Here is a 27,203-nt window from a genome sequence, read left to right as displayed (position 1 = left end):
AACTAAGGTCAAAAAACATTTGTCGAGGGCAATCAGGACATAAGGCAGAAATATTCCAAAGTTGCCTTTTGAGTGAATGAAGAAGGAACACAGACTCAAAAGCTCAACTCTGGCAGACGCTGAACTCGCTGTCATTTGATCTGCAGTAGCACTTGGGTGTCTGAGTAGGCCTGCTGAAACAGAAGGAAACCTTTCCCAGAGACTATTCAGCTAGTCCAGACTGGTAGCTTTTGAGGAAAAGAAAAACATCTTCTTACATTTTAAGGAATATAAATAAAATAACATAGTCTTTTCACTGAATAAGATACACCTGTTAAAATTACATATTGCAAAGTTAGAAAGGACCTTATAATCAGACCTGCACTAGACAGACATAAAGACTTCTTAAAGGGATTTTTTTAATCTGTAATACAACACGCCTTTCAATATAATATTTCAGTCCAGTTAAAATTATTCTATTAATGGAGAGTCTATCATAGTTTTATTATGATTACAATTCATTGTAAACTTATTGTATTAATTACTAACCTGAGCTGTAAAATATGTAAATACTAGTAATTATTAAACTTGAAAACAATGCAAAAAATACAGCAAAAAAAGAGGAAAATGAAGCTGATTAAATGTCTGGTTCCCATTGATTGCCAGTAGCTGCTAGTGTTAAATTAAGAGGTTATTTTATTGTCCCCTACAGCCAAGCTCAGCCATGCTCCATTCAATAACTAATAAATTATGTCTTTGAGTTAGTAATAATTACAATAAAAATATTCCCCATTTTCTGGCATGCTGTGTTTATTTTAGGATATTAACACAGCAATCCAAATACAACACGTAAAACTCCCTCAGGGTTTTCTGTCTCACATCCCAGACCTTCTGTTTCTTTATAAGCTTTAACAGCCACAGTTAGAAGAGATATAAATAGTCTGAAGCACAAGAGAATCTCTCTTCCCTGACAGAATCTTTATTTACAAGCTCTACAAACCTTAGCAGGTCAAACAGTCCCTTGCTGGCAGGTTAATAAGGCCCACCTGCCAAATAAACCCACTAGTGAACTCCACAGGGCCTACAGAAATCCACAGTGCTTGCAACAAGATTTTCTCCCTAGGAATCATACTGAGATGGGATGCTTATAGGTCAAAAGGGGGTCATCTTTCAAACTCCAGAGTGCTTGGCTGCCTGGCATACACACAGGAGTGTGCAAAAGGTTTGCAAAAAGCACAGCTCTTACCTTCAGAAGGTATCATTATTTAACATTTGTATTTCAGTATTGCTTACAGGATACCCACATGCTGAGGCCTCCTCTGCTAGTTCCATATGAACATGTAAGACTTGTCAGTCTCTGCCCTTTGGACTTTTTAAAGGGCAAGTATAGTTGGGTCATAAATCTTTAAAATTATTCAAGACTTAACATACAATTAATTTGCCTACAATGCCATGGAAAGAAAATGAATAAATATGATAACTGGCTATTTAAACCAACCTAGAAAGTAATTATCAGATGCCAAAGTAGGTTTTTTATTAATATTGACAATTATCAAAGTGGAATTCCATTCTGAGACCTAAACTGTTTGAACACAACTCTTGGGTAAATGTTTCCCATTTAATCAATGACTTCTTTATGTTCTTTCCTGAATCAGCTAGGCCCAGCAACTATCCAAGTGTGGGCATATCCACAGATTTCTGAAGAGGCCCACTCACTATGTTTATATTGCATTGTGAAAAGCATCTCCAAAGCATCCATCAGATTTCTGTTTGCTGTTCATACAGTCAGCACAGTGGTAAATTCTGAGCACACACCTCATCATTTACTAGGATGGCACCAGGCAGATGAAGGCAGACAATGGATCATAGCTGGGCACCAGAAGCTCTCTGGCTCAAAGCACCAAAGCAGAACTCCTGATGCACTCATGAAGGGAGCTGGATTTCCTTTGCACACCTGGCTGAGAACTGCAGGAATGCCTGAGCTGATTTACAAACAGATCTATGCCCCAGCCTTAGAGGTGGCAAAGGAAATCAGGAAGGGCAATGTGCAGCTGGAGAGGCAGCCTGTGTGCACTGGGCAGGGATCACAGGTCCCACTCTAATGACCACTAAACATCTGATGAAGTTCTTTAATTTACTCTGAGGGACATTTCCAGATCAGGCCTACAGGCTTTCCTTCAGGACAGGTTACAGGCACATCAGGGAGCACATAAAAAAGGCTTGCAGCTCTTTGTTCCTGCAGATCTACAGTGCACTGGACAAGAGTCCCCACAGGCACTGGGCATTCCAGCTGTATTAGGGCATTCATGATTGGGGCTGCAGACTACTTATGGATAAATACAGCTATTTGCCAGAGTCATTCCAATACAAGTCACATGTAACAGTTTTACAGGTGTAGGTGCAGTAAGGAACACATGTAGAACATATATTTAAGATGGTATGTTGTGGCAGAGCACTTGGTTGCCCTTTGAAGGCCTTGAATGTGTTCTGTTGAAGGCTTTGAATGTCAGATTACCAGAGAGAATGCTCAGTTTCAGGATCCTGGTACTGCAGCTCTTGGTAATGTTATCAGTGGTGTACTTTTACTAAGAGGCAAAAGTACCTCTTCTGTGGGTACTTTTGGGGTGAGACAGAAGTTGGGGTTTTGAATCACAGACCCCTTGATTCTGAATGCCATTTAAGTGCCTATCACATCCTGTGGAACCAGTGCAAACAGCTTTGAAGAACCAGCTCAGACCCAGCAGATGCACATAACATCAGCCCTTCAGCAAGCACTACGTGCCCAATTGCTGTAGCAATTGCAAAAGGGGGAGTGTTCAACTCCCAGTGGTTTGTGTCCATGGGAATGATGCTATTCTTAGCACAGTGGTACTACAGCCATGCCCAGCTTCAGCATGAGACAACAGAGAGTGGGTGAATCTTCATGCAGGCAGTGTCCTACACCCTGGGCAAGCCCAGCACCTTTCTCCTCTGCTGAGTACATACTCCATTTGAATCACAGTTTAATTCAGCTGCTGTAAACGCAGCTGAGACAGCCTGATGTTTTTCTGCTATTTGTAAACTGGATGCAGATTTGGCACTGGAGCAAGAATTGCCTCAGTGGGATCAGTGCTGTGTGCAGGGCTGAGCTGCTGTCACTGCATGCAGTGTGACTCCTACTGTCAGTGCTCTTTGAGGGCCCAACTGCTGTCAGTGGATGCAGTGTGACTCCTGCTGTCACTGATACAGTGTGGCTCCTGCAGTCAGTGCTGTTTGAGGGCCCAGCTGCTGTCACTGGACACACAGTGTGACTCTTGCTGTCACTGATGCAGTGTGACTCCTGCAGGCAGCCCAGCAGCCCCTGCTCCCTGCCAGGGCTGGCTCACCAGTCAGGAGCCTCTCAATGCTGGCACTGCATGCTCTGGCTCATTAACAGTAACTGAAGCGAGCAAACACAGCTTACAGCAGTAAGCATATCCAGCTCGAATGTAAGAACACTGTAAATGTGCAAGAAACACATGCCACTCCTTTCAGTTCTCACAGCAGTGACAGTACAGGTGATAATTTAGCAAATAGCCTGCATTTGCAAACCTGCTCATCCTGGCCTCACATCCAGTTGTTTCAGCCCTCATTTGTCAAGTACATTTGCACATGCTCAACACCAATGTAAAACAAGTGCCAAGCATCTTATAAAAAGTCTCCAAACAGTTCTTGAAATTAGTGGCAATTTCTGAAAATGCCTGTCAGTGAGCATTTGTCTCTAGGCATATACACAGAATAAATAGGATATGATCACAACTACAATTTCTCAGTACAGGAAATTGCCAGTCACCAACGTAATTAGAAACAGTTCATGTGATCAAATTAATCATTCAAAAAAAGAGCAATCACTGTTAACAGAATAATGGCATGCCTTAAAAAAGAATGAAATTACCCTTCAGGACCGACATAGTTACCCTCACCACTCTGTACTGAGACAGCAAAGATTAATACAAATGCAAAATAAAACACTGCATTAGCATCTGCTGAAAACAGTAGTAGCATTATCTATCTGGCCTATTCAACCCTTAACAAACTTTACTCTTCAGCCCCAGGAAAGAGTGGAAATATCAATAGTCACTTCTCTGCCAAAATGAAAAAAAATCCAACTCTTCAAGGTTTCCACTGCTATATAACTTACCACATTGTGATTATTGCTAACCAATAATTACATGAAGATTAAACATAAGTCAGCAATTTGAAATGCAGAAGAATTTAACATTCAAACCTACATTACAGCTCCTCAAAAGTAAGACTTGGCTTGTTAAGGCTAAAGCTTAACTCTGTAAGATCTAGAAACACATGCCAAACATATTGCAGAAAACTATATTTTTGCTCTGTTATGCTAAACATTCTGATTATAAATGTATTTTGAAATTTATACTTCTAAGTGAGATTAACTTTATGTTTAAAAACACAGTAATACTATGCTATCAATAGATAGCAGAGTTAATATGTTTTGAATCCTCAAGCTGTGTGTTTCTACATAGATTAGATTTATTTTATTCTGAATGTCAGCAATGTTTAAATTAAGTCATGCTGATGGGGAAGATAATTAGAGACATATAACTTCTATAGATAAATTTATTGATTCACTGAAGTTACTTATACCAAGCTGAAGCACATTAGCTGCTGAGAACTGGTATACAGCTGGTTTTTATCATCCCAACACTAGAAAACAGCAGGGACATGCTCCTCAATTTTCCTTTCTCGTGGCCTCTGTCTTGCCTTGAAGATGTATCTCACTCCCTCATGTGTTCAGCTTTCCTCTTCCTTTTGCTCCCTCAATTACACTTCCCTTTCTTCTGCTCAACACAAATGATGCAAACACAAATAAGTGTTTGCAACAAAAGGGACATTTACTCCATCCTTCTCCTATCTGAAAGTGTACCAGGTAAATAGGCTGCTGTAACTTGTAGTACAAAGAAGATTTACATTTAACTGTGTTTTCATGAGGTAATATTTTATTCTGATCAGTATTTAAGCCATAAACTGTAGCTGCCCTTAAGATGTCCCTCATTTGGACAGAGACTAATTCTATTTCAAATTCTCAAAGTAGATTATTTTCTTTTTCTCAAAGAATCAATTTTCTATTAAAAAATACCATTATTCCATTTTTATATGGGGTTACATGAAGTCTGAAAAGCCTGTACCTTCTCATTTTCAAGATAATTTAAAAGTGATTCTAATGCACATCAGATTTTTCAAGTAACCATTTTCAATGTATTTTCATTCAAATTAATTAACAAATATATATCCAAGTTCTCTAGAACACATTTACTACTATCATTTCATTATGAATGTGCTACAATTGATATAAAATATTTTGAAACACTGATTTTAAATTTCATATTTCATTGTTTCTTAATTCTAGATCAGCAGCTTGTCCATATGAAACAGCATGCAACACACTGCATGATCAAAGACATAAACATATAGATGCTGATAAAGATTTTTCTTAACAGTTGTGATGATATGGACTGATATGCTGAAGGTCCATGTCCATGTCTAGCTATACTTAAGATAGCTAAGGATAGGTTCAGACAGGTTGAAAACAACAATTACTCTCTGTTAATCTAAAGAAAAACATGGACTGCTGGTCAAAGGTGATGTGCTGCCAGTTGCCAGTATGAAAGTGTCATGGTGATAGTGAGGATAACACTGAGCAGGTATCTCAGCATCAGTGCTACATCAAAACAGGACAATGGGCAGCATTAACTTCACCAGTGTATTCATGGTTTGAACTGTTAATGCCTTCAGTGTTCACCCCTAATAAATGGCAAAGTCTGTGAAACAAGAAAAAACTACATCTGTAGATTCTATATGGGCTATTACAGTACTTACTCAACACCTTAATACAATAAACACTGTAAACATGCTGTGCTGCTCTGCTAATTTGGGAATATCTGATTAACGCATGGACTACACTCATGTAACTTCACTTTAGCACTACTTTGAGTTAACTTTGCCACCAAGATAATCTGCATGCAGGAAAATACACACTAGACACGTTGTTATATAAAATCCCAAAACAAAAATAAAAATGGGTACAAGACAGGAATTTAGAAAGCAATCAGTCCTTAGCATCCATATAGGAGAGGAACATAAACAGAGGGCCCCTGCCACAGAGATCTATGAGATTAAACGTGCTCATGAGCTGCAGTGTCTTTGCTGTTTGCCTTTGCCAGGGCAATGGCAAAGCTTCAGCACAGGGACTGCTGGTCTCCATGGTGTCCAATGGCAACAAGTACCCCAAAATGTGCCCAACAGCACTGACCCAGCTCTCCAGGAGGGCAGCTCTGCACTACTGCACTGAGTAGTGCCACACACACTGCCTGTTCCTGGCCTCTGTCTCACACAGTGCAACTCCAGCAACTGCAGCTCAAGGCCTTGGCTTGTCCAGCACTCACTGTCCCTGCTGAGGCAACAAAAGAAAACTTCCTTCACCTTCAGAACTCCAGCACATGCCTAAAGCCAGGGGCACTCAATTCAGTTTCTGCTGAAAAAGTGATCTTGAAAAAGTGCTTGAATTACAAATTATCTTTTGGCCTAGTAACTAATTGATAATCTCCAAAATATTTAAATATTTCTAGGACAGTATGCTATCACTACATTTATTTAAATGCCTTTGAGTAGGAAGAGGGATATTATTTTTAATACTAATTGTGATACTATTTAACACAATATATATAAAAGTATTTATATATAATATATAAAAGTAAGTAGCAATAAAATTTTAGACACCAAATGAAACAGGCGTCACTTAGAAATTAATACTTTCATTTGCTCTAGTTGTGCATCTTTGATATTTCTTGGATAGGCCATTGAAACCAAAACTTCTAAAAGATATTTTCTAATCTAAAATGACAAAGGAATATAATGAAAGAACAAAATCTCCAAGAGGTTCAGCCTGGGAAATTGTGATACTAGAAACTAATTAGAGGACGTCTCCTTCAACTACTTCAAAGCTATAGGCCAAGTGTAATGCAGCATGCCTGTGATTTGTCAGCACAAGCTTATTCTGCACTGCATATGCATTTATACCTTGAGAAGTTAAAGCTTTTTTGAACTCAATTTTCAGAAGTGTCATATAACTATATCCCCTTGCAAAGAACCAGCCTCTTTGTGTACTGCAGTGGAAAAATGAGGTGTCTTTATTACCACAATAAGAGCTCAAGGAAACAGCCAATTGTTGTGAAAATTAAAAAACCAGCAAGCACATTTTTTATTTAAAGGGTCAAGACATTGGACAAGTTTGCACTAGTGTCTATCTACAATATAAACTGGTAGTATGCCAGTTAAAGGTGTTAACTCCCAGCATAAGCTTTCCTGGAAATCTGCAGGGTGGGTTTATCAGGAAGTAATTACATGGTTGCAAATCTTGGTCTCACAGACAAGGCCAGTGATCTACAGGAATTGTGAAGACTAAGGAAGATTTGTCACCTTGACCATGATAACAAAATCCTTCCACTTACACCTTAAAGAACTAACACAGAAGGCAAACATAGGAACTGTGTTATCTGTAGGATATTATGCATTAGTGATAAGTACAAAATGAAAATTTGTTTCTCTTTCATTAAGTCACACATAAAGATGAATTTATATCATCGGGCCTGTACAAAAACTTTATTCCCAAGAGAACGTAGATAAAGTATTTGTATCACACAAATTATTGAGTCATGTTTTTTATGGAAGTTGGGGGGGTTTCTGAGAGGAGAACAGAAAACACCCCTGAATACATGGCATGCTTTGTGCTTTTAGTATGTTAGATTTACTGTTCAACTATGAAGAAAAGCAAGCCTGTATATTCCCTTACATAAACAACAGGATTCACATACTTGCACTTCTATTTATTTGTATTGATACTGGTGTCTCTATTTTTAATTAGAAAGCATCTTTAGTTTTTCTCTGACTGCATTTAACTGAACTTTAGAAAGGAAGCTGGATAAAACCGTCGCGACTCTTAATCCAAATTGGCTATTTTAAAATGTAATGGCACTTTCTCTTTAGTGCTGTAAACACTGACATTCGGAAACTAAATCTTGTTTGTCTAACACCTTAAAGAGAGTGTATTTTCTTTTTCACAGAAAGGCTGTAAAACAAGTTAAGGTACCTTTATCACTGCAGACAGATCTCCTCCAGCCACCTTCAGCTTAAAGTTTTAATCAGCTAATGATTAAGATTTTCATTACTAAGTACTTAGCACTAAATTTGCACTGTTCAACTGCTAACTGCCATGCAGCCACCATTAAAAGCTCGCCTAAAAACATCAACAAACTTTAACATATGAAAGTAAATTAAGGATCATGTAAAAAATAAACAGTCTGAGCCTTTCTGTAACAGATGGCCTAATTTTCACCATTATCCATGAAGTATGATGCTGGTGTGTTCCCCTCCCTCCATTATCATCTGTTTACCTTTGGCAGGAGTTGCGACAGATCGTTAGCTACCAGGTTAATACAGTATCTGTTATGAACAAAAATTCGGTCAATATTTTTTTTGTGAGAAAAAGTTACAGAAAGGCAGCCAGATCTGTCTCTGCCAGGGTTCTGTGTGCTTTGTTATTGTAATCACGGGTCATTGTAGCTTATCACCCCTTTTGTATTAGTAAAGGCCCTGGCTGGGGTGGGGTGATGGCCCTTCCCCAAGGCTGTATTCTCTTCCCAGCATAGGGAAGACACCTGAGAGGGTGGGGGGGGTTATGCAAAGTGACTCCAAAGTCCAGAATGCTTTGTGGGACCCCGACTCGAAATGCAACGAGAAAACCCCAAAAACAACGAGCCAAATAAGAATTGAGAGACTAAAATGATGTCTGGACATGAGGAGCCGATGGCTGAGCCTGCAGAGATGCGGAGTCCCTCTCGCCCTGAGCAGGGAGTGGTTCCAACGCCGGGACTAGCCACCTGGGAAGGTCACAGGAGCAACATCTGACGGGGACCTCACGCCCTAAAGCTCCCACGAGGACTGGATCCCCCGGCTCTGCCCCTAGTGGACGGAGCTGTGCTTATCCTCCTCCTCTGAGTCGCCCTGGGAGACGCGACGGGGACTGCAGCCCTGCCGAGCCGCCCAATCCTGAGCTGATCACTTTTAATAAAGGCATTATAAAGGAGAAGAAGTCTCCTGGCCCTGTTTATTTCAGCTGGGGGCGCTCGTCCGGAATAGCCACGCCGCAAGAAGACTCAAGACTGGCCATCTTGGACTTCAGGACAGCTGGCTACCAGGACCAGAGGGATCAGCTCAGGAGCAGCGACGCAGAGGAGCACCGGAACACCAGATTGGTGAGAAAGCCGGTGGCGGGAGCGGGAGACGTGCGCATGTGTGTGTGAATGAGACGAAGGCCGGCAGCCGGACCTTCGAAGCGAGAGTGGACCTCTCAGTACCGCGGTTCCGGACTCCTGCGAAGGATCCGGCCGGGAACAGGGGGCGGAGCTTGGAATTAGCGTGAGTGAGTCGTCTCCCAAGGGGGAATAAAGGGCCCCCCCCCTCCGGGCGTGCGGAGGGAATATTTGTATGAGTGGCACGCACCCAAAATAGGCCCTGACAGAGGGAAGTCAGGCAGATTTGTCAGTCCCGAGAAGGATTCGGGTAGCAGTTGTAAGTCTCGAGAAGGATTCGCGTAAGATTTTGTCAGTCCCGAGAAGGATTCGGGTAGCTCATAAGCCCTGCAGGCAAAAGTAAGTCCTGGCACAGGAACCAGGCAAAAACCCCAGCGAAGGAGGCTGTGGTTTGCTTTTAAGTCCTGATACGGTGAAGCCTAAAAATTGGCGGGTTAGGCAAACTAAAAATCAGGCAGTTGTTTTTCCTGACTGAGGGAGTCAGGCACAACCCGGATTCTTAGGCCGAGGTTTCGTGTGTTCAAGTCCCGATAGATGTAAGACCTGACGTGGGGAAAGTTAGGCAATCAAGAGATTGGGCAGTTGTTTCAGTATAAAGTCCTGAGCATCAGGCAGAAATTTGAAGTTTCAGTGGAGGAGGCTGAAGCTCCTCAAAGATTTTTTTTACTGTTGAGACCTGTAAAATGGGAGGGTGTAATAGTAAAAAGACCGGCAAGAGGCTGAGGGACATACCTCCCAATAGTCCCTTAGGAGAACTGTTAGTAAAATGGGATTCTATAGAGGCCACGGAGGGATTAGATAAAATTAAAATGATCCATTATTGTATGGAAGTGTGGCCAGAATTAGAGTTACAAGGAGGATGGCCTTGGTGTGGGACGAAGGATAAATGGATGTGCCAACAATTAAATAATTATCTGACAGCTCGAGGAGATACTGATCCTGAGCAATTATTGTATGTAGCTTGCTGGTTAAAGAGCGCTGTTGGGGATGAAGGGGTGCGAATTTGTAAGGTACAGAGGAAGAAAGAGGGGAATGAAGGAGGGGATGATAGGAAAAGATGGGATCCCCTGGATTATCTGCCTCCTTCTGCCCCTCCACCTTATAATCCTCTTCTTCAAGCACCTCAAATGGCAGGTCCGGTTCTTCCCCCGGCTGCCATCTCACTACCACCTGTTCAAACTCCTCCTTCTACCTCTTCAGCTTCCGCTATGATAAACCCAGTATCCCCTCCAGTTCCTTCTGCACCACCACAAGTGCCTACTCCACCTGCTGCATTCTCCACCCCTTCTCCAGCTCCACTTAATATTCACTCAGGCTCTTCTCCCCTTCCTATTGCTGTCCCTTTACCTCCTCCTAGTTGGGGCACAAATGGCTCCTCGCCCGATAAACAGCTATCAGCAAATACACCTGCTGATGGGCAGAAAGTTCAGGGTAACCCAGGTATCCCTCAAAGTAGTTTGGCATCTGAAGATGGGCCGTACTGTGGTACCAGATCCAAGACCTCCAAGGCAGAGAGACTCTTTCCCCTCAGAGAGGTTCCTATGGGAGGAGTAATGGGAGGTGTTGGCTTTGTGAATGCTCCCCTAACTGCTTCTGAGGTGAGAGGATTCAAGAAAGAGTTGGGGCATTTAGTTGAGGACCCAGTGGGCATAGCCAACCAAGTGGATCAATTTCTAGGTCCAAATATCTACACTTGGGGGGAGATGAATTCTATCCTGAGTATATTATTTTCCCCAGAAGAGGTCCAGATGATTAGGGAGGCTAGCATAAGAATTTGGGAGAAGGATAACCGTCCAGGACCCCAGGTGCCATCAGGCGAACAGAAATTGCCACTAACGGATCCCAGCTGGAACCCTAACCAGGAGGAGGGGAGGAAGGCCATGATGGAATATCGGTCTTTGATAATACGGGGGATCAAAGAGTCAGTTCCCAAAGGAACTAACACCCAATTGGCATTTGAGGGTACACAGGAGAAAGATGAAGCTCCTGCTGCCTGGCTTAACCGCCTAAGGCGGAACTTCCAGTTGTACTCTAGAATAGACCCAGACACCCTAGAAGGTCAAATGCTACTAAAAGTCCAATTTGTTACCAAATCTTGGCCTGATATAAGGAGGAAACTGGAAAAGATGGAAGAGTGGCAAGCGAAGGACATTAATGAGTTATTAAGAGAGGCATTGAAGGTGTATTTAAGGAGGGAGGAAGAAAAGGTAAAGGCCAAGGCTAAGATCATGGTTGCTGTAGCTAGAGAAAGTGCAGGGTGGGCGGGACCACCACCAGGAGGAGGCAAGGATAGGCCTCTTGTACTGTCAGGTGCAAGAGGGATAGAGACACCTCAAGTCCCTTTGAGAGGACGGCAGTGTTATTACTGTGGAGAGCCAGGACACACCAGGAAGTTTTGTAGAAAGCTCAGTCTTGATGTGGCAATAGCCAGGGAACAAGATAATTTAGGAAGGATCCTTAGAGGTGACGAGTAGAGGGTCAGGGGCTTTATACTTTAGGGGACCCGATGCAACATCTAGAAGAGCCCTTGGTAAACTTTGAAGTGGGACCTTTAAATGAGGAATTTGAATTTTTGGTTGATACAGGAGCAGATAAGTCCTGTCTCAACAAAGTAACATCTGAAGTTAGACAAAAAAACAGCTAGGTAGAAAGGATATCCAATAGCACCAAAACTGGCCAGTAAAACTAAACTTGTAATAAGTGATGTGAAAGTAAAAGGTACCTTATTGTTGTCTTGTTGTGTGTGTGAGAGTGAGTCACAAGCAAAGTCAGCCTCAACTTCCCGGGCAGGTGGGAAGGGGGCATTGGGAGTGTGTGTGTGTGTGTGTGTGTGTGTGTGTGTGTGTGTGACCTGCAAACCATACTAGTGCTCCTGAGATGTGTGAGGGAGCCGTAGCTGTAAGAGTGCGAGTGACATGCAGACAGCCTCACAAGTGAATGTGCACCAGAGGCAACCAGAGTCTGGGCCCTTCCAAGAGGCCCAGAGATACTGAGACCTGTGGGCCAACCCCAAGGTGAGGGGGGGCTATAGGGACCTGTGATTTTCTAGCAATAAGTTTGTGTCTTAAAGGTGTGGAGGAGTGTGTGAAAGTGAATGAGAAATGAGAGAGTGAATATAGATGAGTTAGAATAGAGGTAATGTAGATTGTGCATTACAAGTTTTTCCACATCTCCTTAGAGGGAAGTGTATTGTGTAAAAGAATGGTGTAAGAAAAAAAAAGGGAAAAAGAGATAAAGTGTAAGGGGTTGAAAGAAATATTTAAGCTGTAAGTGAAAGTATGAAACAGAAGCAAGAGATAGATAAATAAGATCTTGAAAAATAGAACAGAAAACTAGTGAATTAAATACACAGAAAAATAGGAGAATAAAAGTACTCTGAGAGTTAAGTTAGTGGAGAAATACAACTCCTTGCAAAATATGTAGAAGTTGATAAGAGAAACATACAAGCTATGGAAAAAGAGAAATTACTGATAACATTAAACAGAGAAGCTGAGTTTTGATAAAATCATTAACAGTAGACCATTAATGCCTGTGTTTGAAAGCCCGTTTCAGGTGTTCTTCATTACTAAGACGGTTGGACTCACATCACTCTCACCCCTGGTATTGGACCAGGATTCAACACCAAGTTTTTCCCTCTGGCATTCTGGTATTGGACCAGACTCCACCTCTGTCTCCGTCTGGCATTGGGCCAGACTCCCAGTTTCTACGTCTGGCATTGGGCCAGACTCCCAGTTTCTCCTTGTGGCATTGGACCGGACTACACCCCTGTCTACTTCTGGCATTGGGCCAGACTCCCAGTTTTCCCCTCTGGCATTGGGCCAGAGTCCACACCACTCACCTCCAGGCACTGGACAAGGATTCATCCACATCACAAGTTAATTCACCTGGGTATACTGTGATTTGGAGTTGACTCTCAGGAGGAAGAGTCAAAAAGACTGAACTGTATGGGAAAAATTGGTATCAGAGTTCTAATATTGTTTAAAATGTTTCAAAACTGTTTTGTGTAAATTATGTTGGTAAAAAGTTTAAGGCTGTAAATAAGTAATTCTAGTTTAAGTTCCCCAATATACTTCTAAAGACTCCAGGTTAATCCTCTACAGAACACTCCTCTGGGGGAAACTAAAATTTGTAGGGAACAGACCAAGAGAGGCTTAACCAGAGAAGCGGGTAGAAGGGACTCTAAAGAGCTTGGAAGCTTGTCCTCAGAAAAAATTCCCCAAGAGGCAAGGCCGGGTGGGCAGGCTGTGCAAGATGACCCATACCGGACTCTTGGGAAGGGTAGTACTGATGGCTCTGATTGCTGGTGGTGCTCTGGGAAGCCCAGCTGAGCTGTGCAGTGAATGCTACCAACCCCTCTATGAGGAGGAAGTGAGCTCCTTGTCGAGAGTCCACATCAGTTCTAACCCTGATTGTGTTAACCTCTCCCAATTGGTCCTTTATCAGAAAAATAAGAGCATGTATTGGATAGCCCAGAATACTGCCACTTTTAGGCAGCCACTCCTAGGAGAGTGCCCTATAGAGGAAGCCTGGTTTTGCTTTGAATGTGATGCTACTGAAACAAGTTCAGCAGATCTAGTAAAAAGCAAAGAAATGGTGAAAATAGTAAGAAAAACTGTTTGTTACAAGTATTTATATGAGTGTACTGGAAAAGAGATAAACCCCTTTTGGAACACATTTCAAGGGAGCTCTAAATCCCTAAGTTTGATCTCATCTGGCAACTGCATTGCTAGGGTGATAACACCAATTTTCTTAGTACCCAAAGAAACTGGATCAAATTTGGGAGTTCCTATATATAATGATTTGGGAGAAATTAAACAAAACCGGGAAAGAGAAATAGAAATTGGGAAAATCCAAAATTGTAAAAGCCAAGTTCAGATCCCAAAACCTGTGTTGAACAAAGTCATCCGGCTCCAGGCAGTATTAAAAATAAAGAATTCAATTATTAGGGACATTTCAAACGGAATAAAAAGATTGGCATGTGTAAATAATCAAGATCAAACTCCTACACTTGATCCCAGTGGGTGGGAGAATTTAGAGATTTTCAGAAAATATGTATGGGAAAGAGTGGTTTTTCTCGCTGTGTGTGTACTTGGAGGATTGCTCTTTTTACTATGCTTATTGGTCTGTTTTAGTAAAACAGTATTGGCTGTACAAACCAATCTGGAAAAACCAAGCAAAGTAACAAGGTTAAGTAAGCATGATTACCAAAGTGCACAAGAGATTTATAGTAGATTCAAAACAAAAAATTGTGAGTTGATGCGAGCTTAAGAATTCAAGCTCGATCAAAGAAAAAGAGGGGGGACTGTTATGAACAAAAATTCGGTCAATATTTTTTTTGTGAGAAAAAGTTACAGAAAGGCAGCCAGATCTGTCTCTGCCAGGGTTCTGTGTGCTTTGTTATTGTAATCACGGGTCATTGTAGCTTATCACCCCTTTTGTATTAGTAAAGGCCCTGGCTGGGGTGGGGTGATGGCCCTTCCCCAAGGCTGTATTCTCTTCCCAGCATAGGGAAGACACCTGAGAGGGTGGGGGGGGTTATGCAAAGTGACTCCAAAGTCCAGAATGCTTTGTGGGACCCCGACTCGAAATGCAACGAGAAAACCCCAAAAACAACGAGCCAAATAAGAATTGAGAGACTAAAATGATGTCTGGACATGAGGAGCCGATGGCTGAGCCTGCAGAGATGCGGAGTCCCTCTCGCCCTGAGCAGGGAGTGGTTCCAACGCCGGGACTAGCCACCTGGGAAGGTCACGGGAGCAACATCTGACGGGGACCTCACGCCCTAAAGCTCCCACGAGGACTGGATCCCCCGGCTCTGCCCCTAGTGGACGGAGCTGTGCTTATCCTCCTCCTCTGAGTCGCCCTGGGAGACGCGACGGGGACTGCAGCCCTGCCGAGCCGCCCAATCCTGAGCTGATCACTTTTAATAAAGGCATTATAAAGGAGAAGAAGTCTCCTGGCCCTGTTTATTTCAGTATCCATAGCACCGAGGAACTCCATTCTCTGCCTTGTACACAAACACAGCCTCTCAGTGCTCCATAAATCCTTTATTAAACCATTGAAAGCTTGAAAAACCTGGCCATTACCTGCTTTACATTATCTGGTGCAACGGTTCATGAGCATATTTGTTCCTATTGTAACATGACGGCTGTTTAACGATTTGACTTTAAAAAAAAAAAGCAAGAAAAAGAAAAAAAAGCTGTGTTTTCAATTGGCAAATTACAAGCACATGTACTTATTTTGATGCAAGCTTAAAAAAAAAAAAAAAAAAAGTAACCCAGGCCATACTTCCAGAAGAGACAGCCCGGATAATTCGCAGCCAGGCACACTTCGGCTCTTACAACCATTCGACAGCCTCCAAATTGTGTGCAGTTGTACGGAAAGTCAAAACATTTGGCTTAAATCAGGATTTTCAGAAAGCGCACGTGTACGGTGGCTGAGGCCAGCGGCGAGGAGTGCACTTTTCAGCCGGCCAGGAGGACAGAAATAATAATAATATAAAGATATTTAAAACTAAACCTTTTTCACCTTTACTTTGGGAATGGGGGGGGGGGGGGGGGAGTTGGTGGCGAGTTTAACGCGTTCTTGCGCACCTGGGGCGGCTCACAGCCTCATCCCCACACCCCAGAGAGGATAAATAATAATAACAAAAAGATGTTTTTAAAAAAAGCGTTTCCCACCGCGGTGGGCGGGCTCTGGACGCGCTCTCGCCCACCTGAGGGCGGCGAGCCAGGCTCCCCCGAGCGGGCCTGGCCCCACCTCGCCCCGCGGCCTCTTCCCTCCCCTGGCAGCCGGTCCGGCCACCCCTTTCTGCGGGACGGCCCCGCTCCCGGCCCCGCTCCCGGCGGGCGCCGCTCCCGGCGGCCGCGCGTGCGGGCGGCTCCGCGCGGGGGGATTTGAAACGGCCGCTCCGGGGGCCGCGCGGCGGCGGCGGCCAATCAGCAGCGCCGATTTTTCGCGCTGGTTCTGGCCGGAGGAGGGGGCGGGGCCGCCGCGCAGGACCCGCCGGAGCCGCCGCCGCCGCTGTGTCGCCTCGGCTCCCGCCGCTCCCCGGCACCGAGATACCGCCGCCGCCTCGCCAGGCTCCCCGGGGAGAAGGATGCGCTAGGGCACAGGTCGGTAGGCCGGCAGCGCGGCTGGCTCTCCCCCGCGGGAAGGGAGGAGGCACCCGGGGCACGTTCCCGCAGGCCCCGGGCGGGAGGCGGGAGCGGCGGGAGCGGCGGCGGCGAGGCTCGCCCGCCCGCGGGGATGCTGCCGCCCGGCCGCGCGCCTCGCCGCGGGCACCGGGAGCCCCTCTCCCGGGCCGGGTCCGCGAGCTCTACCCGGCAGAAATGCAGTGGAGGCGGCGTGGGGGACAGAGGGTTCCGTGGCGGGGCATCCGCGCCCCCCTCCTGCCCCGGCTGTTCTCCCGGGGACTCCCCCTCCCGAGGCTCCGCTCCCTTCAAACTTACCGTTCTTACTGTCTCTATCTGCCCGGGCAGCCCGCAGCTCCCGTTCCCCGCAGGAGGCTTTTTTGTTCGCTCCCCCCTCCTCCCCCCCGCTACCTGGCCCTCGCTGCGGGGCCGCGGGTCCCCCCGCCTGCCCCTCGTCTCCCCCCGGAGGCTGCCGCAGGATTTGTGCCGCCGGCTGGGCCTGACTCTTGGGTGGCGGAGGAGCGGAAAGCAGCGATGCCGAGCCGGAGTCCCGGCTGTTGCAGCTTCATCCTTTCCCCCCGACCGCCTCCTCCTCCTCCTCCTCGGCGCTGCGGGAGGTCGGGGGCAGCATAAAGGGGTAAAGGAGAGGTGCCCACCCGTCCCACCTCCCTCTCCGGGGAACGGGGGATCAATCAGTGCAAATCAGAAAGAAAACCGGAGCGGGAGGACACGACCGATGGGAAGGGGGGAAAAGCCCTCCCCAGGATTTAAACCGCCCCCTTGAGGGGTAGCGAGGCTGCAAATGTCCCCCCTGTGGCGGTGAGGGTGTGGGGAGGTGGAGGCTGCTCCTGCCCCTTCCCGCCGGGTAGGACTGAGATTGAACGGCAGCAGGAGTGAATGTAACTCTGGAAATGTATGGAGGGGGAAGCCATGTTTGATTTATTCCTCCACTAAACACTGATGTGATGATCCTTCTACTTACACCCTCCTGCAGTCCATCCTGGACCGGTATGGGAGGAAAGCCTTGTTAGGAAAATGGAAAGGAAACATTCCTGCGAAGGCGTGCGGGCTCGTTGGCTCGATATTCATTAAGTATGAGAGGACAGGGCTCTTGTAACTTGAATTGATATTTGTGTGGTAAAAGAGCCAGGGGAACTTGTATTCCCAAGGCCATAGTTACAGCTCATCTGCTGTGGCTTTACCGCTCTGGGGGTGGAGAAGGGAATTTGCCATACTTCTTGAACGTATTTATACTTGCTTTTTTGGTTTTGGTTTTTTTTTTTTTTTAATATGTCGGCTGAAAGGAGGAGTAAACACTACTAGAAGTACAGAGACGGTAAACACCATATTTAAACACATTTCAGAGAAAATGGGCTTCTTGCTAGCAGGCATAAGGCAAGCAAGAGGCTGGTATCAGTCATTGCCCATGTATTTCGTGTGCATGAATATTTTCTTATTGGCATTTATATAAAAATTGGTTTATAATGATTGTTAAATTTAGGAGCTAGTCCACCACACACTGAGTAAGCTAAATAGGTCTGCTTTAAAAAAAATAAAAAGAAGAAGGAAGATATGTTTGGCTTTTAGCCTTTGCATATATCCAAGGAAGGTAAACACTGGGGTAGATGTGAAGTTTGTAATAGATTATGCTAAGAGCCCTTGCTAGTGAATTAAACGGACATATATATCTATATACGTAAGGACACTAACATTCCTTACGCATGGAAAGTGTGGCTTTAGCTGCAAGAATAAATTGGTTCTTCACTGAAATGTTCGTATGTTAGTAGAATATCTGCAAACTTATTGCTGAAGCTATTATTTGCTTGTTTGCTGTGGGAATTTCGCTTGGGAAATGCAGCATATCAACGTTAATAAACTCCTCAGTTGCAGAGTGTGCTGAATTTTGACTGTGGATTATTTGACCGTTGAATGAAATAATGGAATTAAATCACTGTTTTGCAGGGCTACTCAGGGTTCAGTACTTAAAGTATATGCAATTTTTGGTTGTTTCAGTAACTATCTATATCCCACATATTAAATCATACAGGGATTTTTGTCTAGTATGCAACCATCAGAAAATCTGACAGGTTTTTTCAGTATGTGAATATAAATGCTCTAAATATTACTGGAGATGGTGTAAAGGTTATAGGACTATCCACGCTCACACATGCTTGGAAAAATCCAGGTATTAAAAGTACAGTAAAACCTACTACTTTATCAAATATTATTTTAAAATGTCAGAAGAAACTAGGTCATTATACTTAAAGGGTCTAGATTTAAAGTACTTTAGAAGATGGAAAATAAAAATAAAATATATTTCTTTTTACTTCAATATGAATCCAACAAATGGCTGGTAAGAATAAAAAAAAATCTGTCTGTAGGGCTACATGTCTTTTCTGTGAAGCCAGTGGTAATTTTGCAGGTGAAATTATTGCATGTAAATTACTGCGTGCGTGCCATAGACTGGATATTACAGCAAAACCAACCCAGCTTGGATTTAGACTGGAAGCAAAGAATGACTGTTGCTGGGTGGCTTTCTAGTATTTGGGTGGGGAATGAACACATATATGTGAGTTTGTGTCCAAAACACTGCACTAATAAAGTAGCAAAGGAATGGCAAGAGGAGATTGTTTTTCAGTGTCCTGTTGTTTGTGGTCCTTTCACCTCTCACTGTTGCACTGAGCCTGCTTTTTGTTCCACCAGTGTCAGTACATTTCCCCAGCGAGGTCTTGTTTCTGCAGCCTGATAAATGTGTTTCCTTGTGGTCCATCAAAGCCTGTTGACTGCGCTGGGGCTCCATGTGCATCAATGTTCACCTGCTCTGCTCAGATTCCTGTGTCAGGGGTCTGGTGTGTGATGAGTAGAAGATACAAACAGAATTCTTGCAGTGATTTGGTCACTGCTGGTCATTCCTGCTTATATAACCACACAGCATTTCTTAGGTTTTGAACATAGAAGATGGTTTAATGCATGAAAACAGCACGTATCTCCTGTATAGAGATAGGTGAAGGGCCAGGCCTTTTCTGGAAAAAAAAAATTAAACCTCTCATCAAGAGCAGTGTGCTGCACGTGAGAAGCACCCATTAAGGGATATTGCTGAAAACAACAGATTCCCTAACAGCCAGCAATCCGGCATGAGTGAGAACTGTTTGGGTGGGACTAATAATCATGCCATGGATGATGACTACATGTTTTAGTCCTGTGTTTGTAGCTGTACTATTTGGGCTCTTTCATGACTACATGTTTTAGTCCTGTGTTTGTAGCTATACTATTTGGGCTCTTTCCTTACTTTCCTGCAAAGAGAATTGAAATGGCCGCCTGGTTGAGTAGATGTGATAGATCTGGTGTAATTATTAAATCCAGCCTTGGGATGAAGAATGGAGATCTTAGAGAATGATTTGGATGGGGAAGAACCTCATAGATCATCTAGTTCCACCCCTCTGCCATGGGCAGGGACACCTTTCACGAGGGCAGGTTGCTCAGAGCCCCATCTCAAGTGGATCAGTAAGTCCCATTTTTCTAGCGAACATCACTTTCCAGTTAGGCTGCAGCTTTGAGAAATGTCTTCACCAAGGATGTCCTAGAATCTTGGTGGTAAATGAGAAGTGGAGATGGAGCATGGCACCAGGATAAGTGCTCAGGTAGTAAAGTGAAGAGAGAAAATAATTTCTCATCAGAGCTTAACATCTGAGTCCAAATTTCCTTTGGTGCATAATTGCAGAGAACTTGGGAGAAAGGGGGCTGGAAAGGACAGCCTTGTTGATGTGCCAGCAGTCACCCCGCTGGTTGTAAATTCACATAGTTGTTTGAATGGGTCAGTCAGCTATTTTATACAGTTAATGATCACTTGGAAGGTTTTGATTCTGAAAACATTTTTGAAGGAAAAGAGAGAAACTGCCTAAATTTTCTGCCTTCATTGCATCTTCAAATTAGCTTCTGTATGACCTATGGTCATTGGAGGTAGCTGTATAAATGTATTTGCCTTTTTCTTGTTACTGACATAAATTTCTGAAATGATACACCAGGTATCTTTTTAATGCTTTTATCAAGTTTGTCAATATCTCTAATAGTTAATTTATATTTTCTAGCATCAGCAGGAAGAGAAGTTTTTGGAATCTGTAGAAGTAAAATATAGGCCATATTCCTCTCTGGTGCCCTTTTGGCTAAAAAAATACTCAAAAATTCATGGTGAACAGGAATATATACTAATATATATTTATACCTTGTGATGATAAGTATTGCATGATGGACTGTGCATTAACCTTCCTGAAGAGCAACTCTCAACTTAAGCACCAGATAATCTGTTGACTCTGTGGTACATTCAATAAGCAACCTCTGTCCAAAGCATACAGTAGATTAATATAACACAATTAACATAAACTGAATTTTTTAAACTGCATGTTGTGTGCAATGAACAAATACCTATGAATCATGCTTGAACCAAAAGCAGGATTTGAACTGTCCTTGCTAATGTTAATGAATAATACCATTGCATGGTAGTTGTTCTTATGGTACCATGGTGTGCTGTGTGAAAAGTAGGTGTTTGAAAATGTATTTGAATGTTTCACAGCAATCAGATTGCACTTAGTGAGCATGGAAGATTGAAGTACTAACCTAATGTACTTCACAGTTTTCATATGTTGGGCAAAATGACTTTGCCCTGGGGCACCACTGATGCAGGATCTCATATATGACTTATAGTGAAACTAGTAAAATATATAAGAGATTTAAAGCATGTTTTAAATTGCAAGGATTGCTCAACAGGTGATGGCTCTGTTTCTAGTTTTGTTCCCATCCTTTCAGCTTATCCTATTTTCATCTTGGTGCAAGATAGCAATTTGATCTTCTTTTGAACTTTGGTATTCAGCTCCCCAGCACAAATTGGAGCTATTTGGGGTGAGGATACATAGGTGGCAAATGACTGGAAAACTGCAGCATGATGAGCTATTGAACTTGATTTTCATAGAAGCTTTACCATTTTTCCTCTGCTGTGAAGGATACTGTTGGTTTTCTGTGTCGCTTTGGAGAAGCACAAGGATGTCTTTTCTGTTGGCTGACAGAGATCACCATTTAACTGTCTTTGTGACATCTCTTTGGCTTGTGCCTTACACTAAATACTAAAATATTAGTATCTCACATCCATGCTAAAATACACATTAAAAATGTGTTTTATACAGAATCCTAGAGTGTTCTGAGTTGGAAGGGACCCCCAAGGACCATTGGGTCCAATGCTGAAGTGAATGGCCTGTACAGGGACTGAACCCACAATGTTGGGGTTATTCACACCATGCTCCAACCAGCTGAGCCAAACTCAGGGTATACAAATCATCTTCAGGCGTATTTGGCCTTGAGGGCTAAATCAGAATTCCATGTTTTCTTTGCCAGAGTCAAAGAACATAACAGGAATGAGTTCTGTTCCCTGAGATCTCTGAGTTCTGCCATAGTAAACAAGAGATACAAAAGGAGCAGAAGATGAGATATTTTGTGACAAAAATATCTTTAAGAGAAAAGGCTGAGGTTAGGGAAGGTCTCCTTAGAAATGTGATTTAAATGGAATTTGAAATATTTTGAAAAGCTACTGATTAAAGAATAAAGGAAACATTGGAAAGAATATTTAGTAATGCAGCCTTCTGTCATGGTGTTTGGGAATCACTCCACATATTTATTCATTCTAATAAGCAGAAGTGTAAATGTTCATGCTGTGGCATGGGTTAGTCTCTGGAGCTGAGGTTCCCAAGATCACATATCAGATAAATTAATTGTGGGACTTGCCAGCCTTGGTGGGATTCCATTGGAGCAAAGATCCTGACTGCACTGGCACTGTGAAACATCTAAACTGGGGAGTTATCTCTGTAGTAAAGAATGCCTAGATTCTAGTCTGATAATAAAGCCAGAGGGATTTAAGCCAAAGTATGAACCTTGTAGCACAGTGTAGGGTGAAAGAGGTGAATATGGATCATTTCCCTATATGGAGTGCTTGCCAACAACTTTCAATCAAATTCTTCAGAATGAAATTAATATTGTGATTTTTCTGTGAGTGCAAAATGCAGACTCAGAAGCTGGTTTCTAGTAGTACTCCTGAACAAACTAGAAACAAATGCTGGGATTAAATGTGGAATGTGACTGAAATTCAGAGTAGTGCAAAAAACAAGTTCCAGTCATAAAATGTGTAGCTGAAAGTAGGTGTGCAATATCTATTCATCACGTGAAAGCCTGGCTCAAAATGGTAGTGATAGCTGAGCCTTCAGAAACTCTGCAAATAAGAAGAGCAGCTACAATTGCTTAACACTACTTATTTCTACAGTCAGAGCTAGATTTTCCCATGAGAAGTATGTACAACACAATTTGTCTAAAGAACTAAATTTGATAAGACAGTGAAGTAATGCACAAAGCTAGTACTGTGCTGAAAGGAAAGCAAAAAATTGCAGGAGATACCCACTGTAAACCTCTCTACCCAGAAGTTTTGGAAAGTGGACAGGAAGGAATTGGTTTGTTAGACAGGGAAGTGTTTTATCTTTCTGTCTTCAAGTGGAATGGATAAGGTACTCTTTATCTACAGAAACTCAAATTCCAGACCTTTTACCTCTAACAGTTACACTAATCACTTTCTGAGAGATTTTTGATGTAGATGCAGCAAAAGAAATAAAAAAGGAATTAAGAGCTCTGAGAATGATGGTAATGCATTTTGGCAGGAGCATGGTAAATCTCCAGCACAGGGAAATGCTTCAAGTAATGTCCAAACCAGAAAGGCCACTTCATAGCAATATTTGGGTTTGTTTGAAGAGTGTCTAATGTCTGAAGTCTCAGGCCTTGCTTCAGTGTTCCTGGCATACATCTGCCAGTTCCCTCTGTGTGTGTGTTTTGCCTCAAGGAAATACATTGATAGAATTATTAATGTAGTTGCATGTAAGTGGTTATGGTCTGTGTGAAGGAGATCAGAATTAGCACAGTATGGCCAGGATCACATTATAGTCAGTTCCATTCAGATGTGGACGTGTGCTGTTTTTAGTCAATGGTGCATATCTGTGAGTTAAATTCTGTAGTGCTGTGGAGTCAGGATTAATTACCTTTACCCTCAGACCTTTACCCGCCAGATCTTTACCTAATGCCATGAGATGTGAAGCTGAATTTACTGAGTGAAAGAAATCAGCTATTTGTACACATTACCTGTCCACATCAGAGAGGTACACTATGAGTGCAGTGTATTGCTGCTTCTGTAAACAGCAGAAGATGTGGCCAAATGCTGCTCCAGGATTATTTTGCTCTCTCTGTGTACATACAGCTGGGCCTTCCTAGTGTTGGCAAAGCCTCACATGTCTCCAGTGTCACTGCCACTTCCTAGAATGATTCCAAGGCACCAAGTGTGCTTCTGGCATTTAAATGCACCCACTTGGATGAACAGTTTTAATGCTGTGGTAGACAATGAGAGCAGACTTGTCAGGGTCTAGACAAAATGATTGTAGCCTCTGGATTAGTTAGCTGCTGTCTGGTCAGATCTGGGAAACACTGATTTCTGTAGAGGTGTAGCAGATAACATCTTGTTAACACTGCAATTTGATTCATTGTCTATAACATTTTGTGGTGTCATCCCAGGTTTGATCTTCCCTTCCTTGAATTCCCTCATAATTCAAACAACCAGAAATTTTCATGATTCTCTTGGAGAAGCTTCAGGCAATTGCTGTGCTGTCACAACTACATATGGGAATAAGAGCAGAATCAGTGGCCACAGTGAAGAGAAAACAGATTATAGTGTGTTTATCTGCTGCAGTGAATATTATGTAAGCCAGAGGATCCAGATCCTGAAAGCGTGGTGCAAGGAGTAGGGGTGGGATGCTGACAAAAAAAAGCCAGTGGGATTAAAAAAGGTATAGGAAATTAAAGTAGTGTTAGACCAGGTGAAAAAGCAGTATAAATAAGAAGCTCTGCACTGAAGTGCTGTGCTATTTGAGATTGTGTGTGATTGTGTTTGGTTCTTTGTTCCCAAGCTATGCAGATGCCAGGTGCACATCTCTGAGCCGCCTGAAAGACAGGGAGAGACATCGTTTCATTGGTGAGCAAAGACATAAACTGAGCAGGTACTGAATTGTTAAGTCCTGTTTTGCTGGAGAGGGACCATTCTCTTTGGAGCTCTCCAGGACACAGGAAGGTCTCAGGTTTGGGGGCTGCCTTTTTGTATTTATTAAATACTGGTGGTATATTCACTAGTTTCTACCGTTTTAGGCATCGGTGTCCTCCCTGCTTATGTGCAGAGGAGAAGCCATTCCTTTCTGTTTGATCTGTGGTCCCACCACAGTGGTATGTGTAGTCTCTTCAGACAAAATTACAACATCTATGAAGAATTTGATTTTACTCAAATGTATCTCATTGCTTCACTCACCTCCAGCAGTGTTGAGTGGAACTGACAATATAAAATTTCTGCAGCAGTGGAAAAAATATTTCTGTGATTTTAAGAAAAGGAACTAATGGAGAGGAATCCTCTTACAGACACTTCTAGCCTTGTCCACGTGAAAGGGTTGGTTGCAAAAGCTTTTCCCAAGGAAGGACAAGAAAGCAAGTCCATCCATTTTGTAAGCTTGCTTTCTGCAGTAGCAAGTGGATTTAAAGGGAAGAATTGCTTTTCATTTTACAGTTGTTAAATGCCCAAGTTGGTATCACTAATTGTCTTAATAATAAGGCAGTAAATAGTTGTTTTGGTTCATGAAAATAGGCTATGTCATTGAAATTCAGAAATTTTATCCATTAGGGGGAAAAAAAAAAGCAAATCCAAAACAAATTTAAAACAAATTTAAAAAGATAGATACTTTTTTTTTTTCCCAAGAACAATATTTGGTTGTAGGTAATATTGGGTAGTAAGTGCAGCTGTAAATACACTAACTTTTTCCGCGGAATTTTGAAAATGTCCTTTATCTTGTTGTATCTTGTGCAATATTAATGAAGTCTTTACTTCAAGTGCTTTTACATTAAAAATTGTCTCCTTTGGAGGGATGCTTTTTAAAAAATTTTCCTAAGATTCATAAATTTTTAGAAAGGTTTTGGTATATTTATTTTCAATCCTATCTCAGCTACTACAGTAAAGGATTTCTTCATGAGAGATACTGTTTTTGAATTTTCTGGCTAGAACTGGTTTCTGACAACTTTTGGCCAATCTTGCAATGCAATTTTTAGTTGTGTTTTCTTCTAAAATAAAATTATATTTAGATCCTGTATTAATTTTTCATTGTTTTAATGCAGTGAAGAACAATTAGAGTGTACTACACAAGAGTAAATACTCATCTACTCCTATTTGATATTTTAGGGGTTTTATACAAGATAATATGAGTAAGCATACTCAAGTTTTCAAATGTATTAGCAGAAAAAGTGTTGTAACCTTCTTAATCTCGTTAAGTATTTTCTCTCTCATTCTGATCTGAAAATAGGAATAACCTTTTGTCTTAAAATTGATAAGACAATGGAGAACACTTACCAGAAAGCAATCTTAACACAAAAAAGCAGCAGCCAACTATTAGCTTTTTAGTGCCAGCTGAAAGCCTGATTTGTAGGTAATAAAAATAGCTTTAATGGATGAAGTTCTCTTACTGTGAATTTGTATTGAAGTTTGTCATCCTCCCTTCTTTCCCCCACCTCCCTGTGCCTGCCCCAGGTAATTCACCAGAGTAAGAAAACCCTTAGATGAAAAAAAAAGTGATATTTAATAGAGATGCTTGTTGATGGTTACTTACTCAGATCCCTCCCTTTGGCAGAATTGAAAGGAATGGAGTACTCCATTCTTTCTGACACACTGGAAAAGCATCTCTGAAATTACAGCAGATGTGGAAGAAATGGCTAATAAATATCCCATAAATGATAGTGCCTTGGCCAGTGAAGGAGGAATCTGACATGCACACTAACTGCGTTTGACTCATGACTCCTGTCAGATGATGAACTTTCAAGTAATTAATGCATGATTTAAAATGTCTGCAAGATAGTTTGCCTTATATAGAACCTGTTTTTTTAGTATGAACATGTGTACAAAGCCACTGCAAGGATTGTCCAGTTGTCATTGTCTGATTAAAAATTCTAGAGACCTTCATCTGATAAGAAATCTTCTTTTCCATGCTGAAAGCTTTTGGTTCACAAGCCAAAATAATCATGTTTATTCAGCAGACTCCTGGTTATAATGTTTTTCCCCTTTGTTAGTGAAAATTGTACTTGGGTCACCAGACATTCAGTGTGGGACGATACTGGCTTAAGCTCATTAGCTGCTACTAGCGTGTGATGCTTTTGTCCCCTTCCTTTCCCTGCCCTCCCCCCTCTTGCCTTTTCAATGGATACAGAGTCATCTAGAAAAAGATAAGGGATTGCTTTTGCTCCTGTGTGATACCGTGGTCCAGCATGAGTGCACATGATTTTAGCTCCAAATCTAATTGTATGTTCAGCTGCTTCAGGACCTTACTCTTACAACTTGAATCAACTAGATCTTGTCTGTGATCTGTCTTATTTCATTCCTTCATGTCTTGTCTTCTAGATCTCCTTGCATTAATTCCAGACTCACAGCAGCACTGCTTGGTTGGTGGCTATTTTCTCCTTGTCCCTTCTTTCCTGCTCTGTCCCCTCCTCTCACAAAGGGCCTGGTCCTTTTTCTTCTTCTTATAGTGTCGCTATGAAGTTTTGTATAGCAAAATGTACCTGACTTCAATTTTGATCTTCTTCCCTGAAACCCTTTGTTATTCCCATGTGTAGATTTTCTTTCTTTTACCCA

General features: G+C 42.6%; 1 protein-coding gene across 7 annotated transcripts in view; it reads left to right on the top strand.

The window, feature by feature from the left end:
• NSD2 (nuclear receptor binding SET domain protein 2) overlaps positions 1-27,203 on the top strand; it is a 107,031-nt gene that overhangs the window by 15,955 nt on the left and 63,873 nt on the right. For 5 of the 7 annotated variants that reach the window (XM_074541674.1, XM_026792636.2, XM_026792637.2 and 2 more), the window contains exon 1: positions 16,289-16,447. The exons of the other annotated variants lie outside the window; for them this stretch is intronic. The gene's annotated coding sequence lies outside the window, so the exon portion shown is untranslated. Of the gene's footprint in view, positions 1-16,288; positions 16,448-27,203 lie in introns of those variants that run through there. 7 annotated transcript variants of the gene reach the window in all.

The sequence above is a fragment of the Zonotrichia albicollis genome, chromosome 5, assembly GCF_047830755.1.
Source record: "Zonotrichia albicollis isolate bZonAlb1 chromosome 5, bZonAlb1.hap1, whole genome shotgun sequence".
NCBI classification, from domain to species: domain Eukaryota; kingdom Metazoa; phylum Chordata; class Aves; order Passeriformes; family Passerellidae; genus Zonotrichia; species Zonotrichia albicollis.
This window is presented reverse-complemented; position numbering and strand designations above follow the sequence as displayed.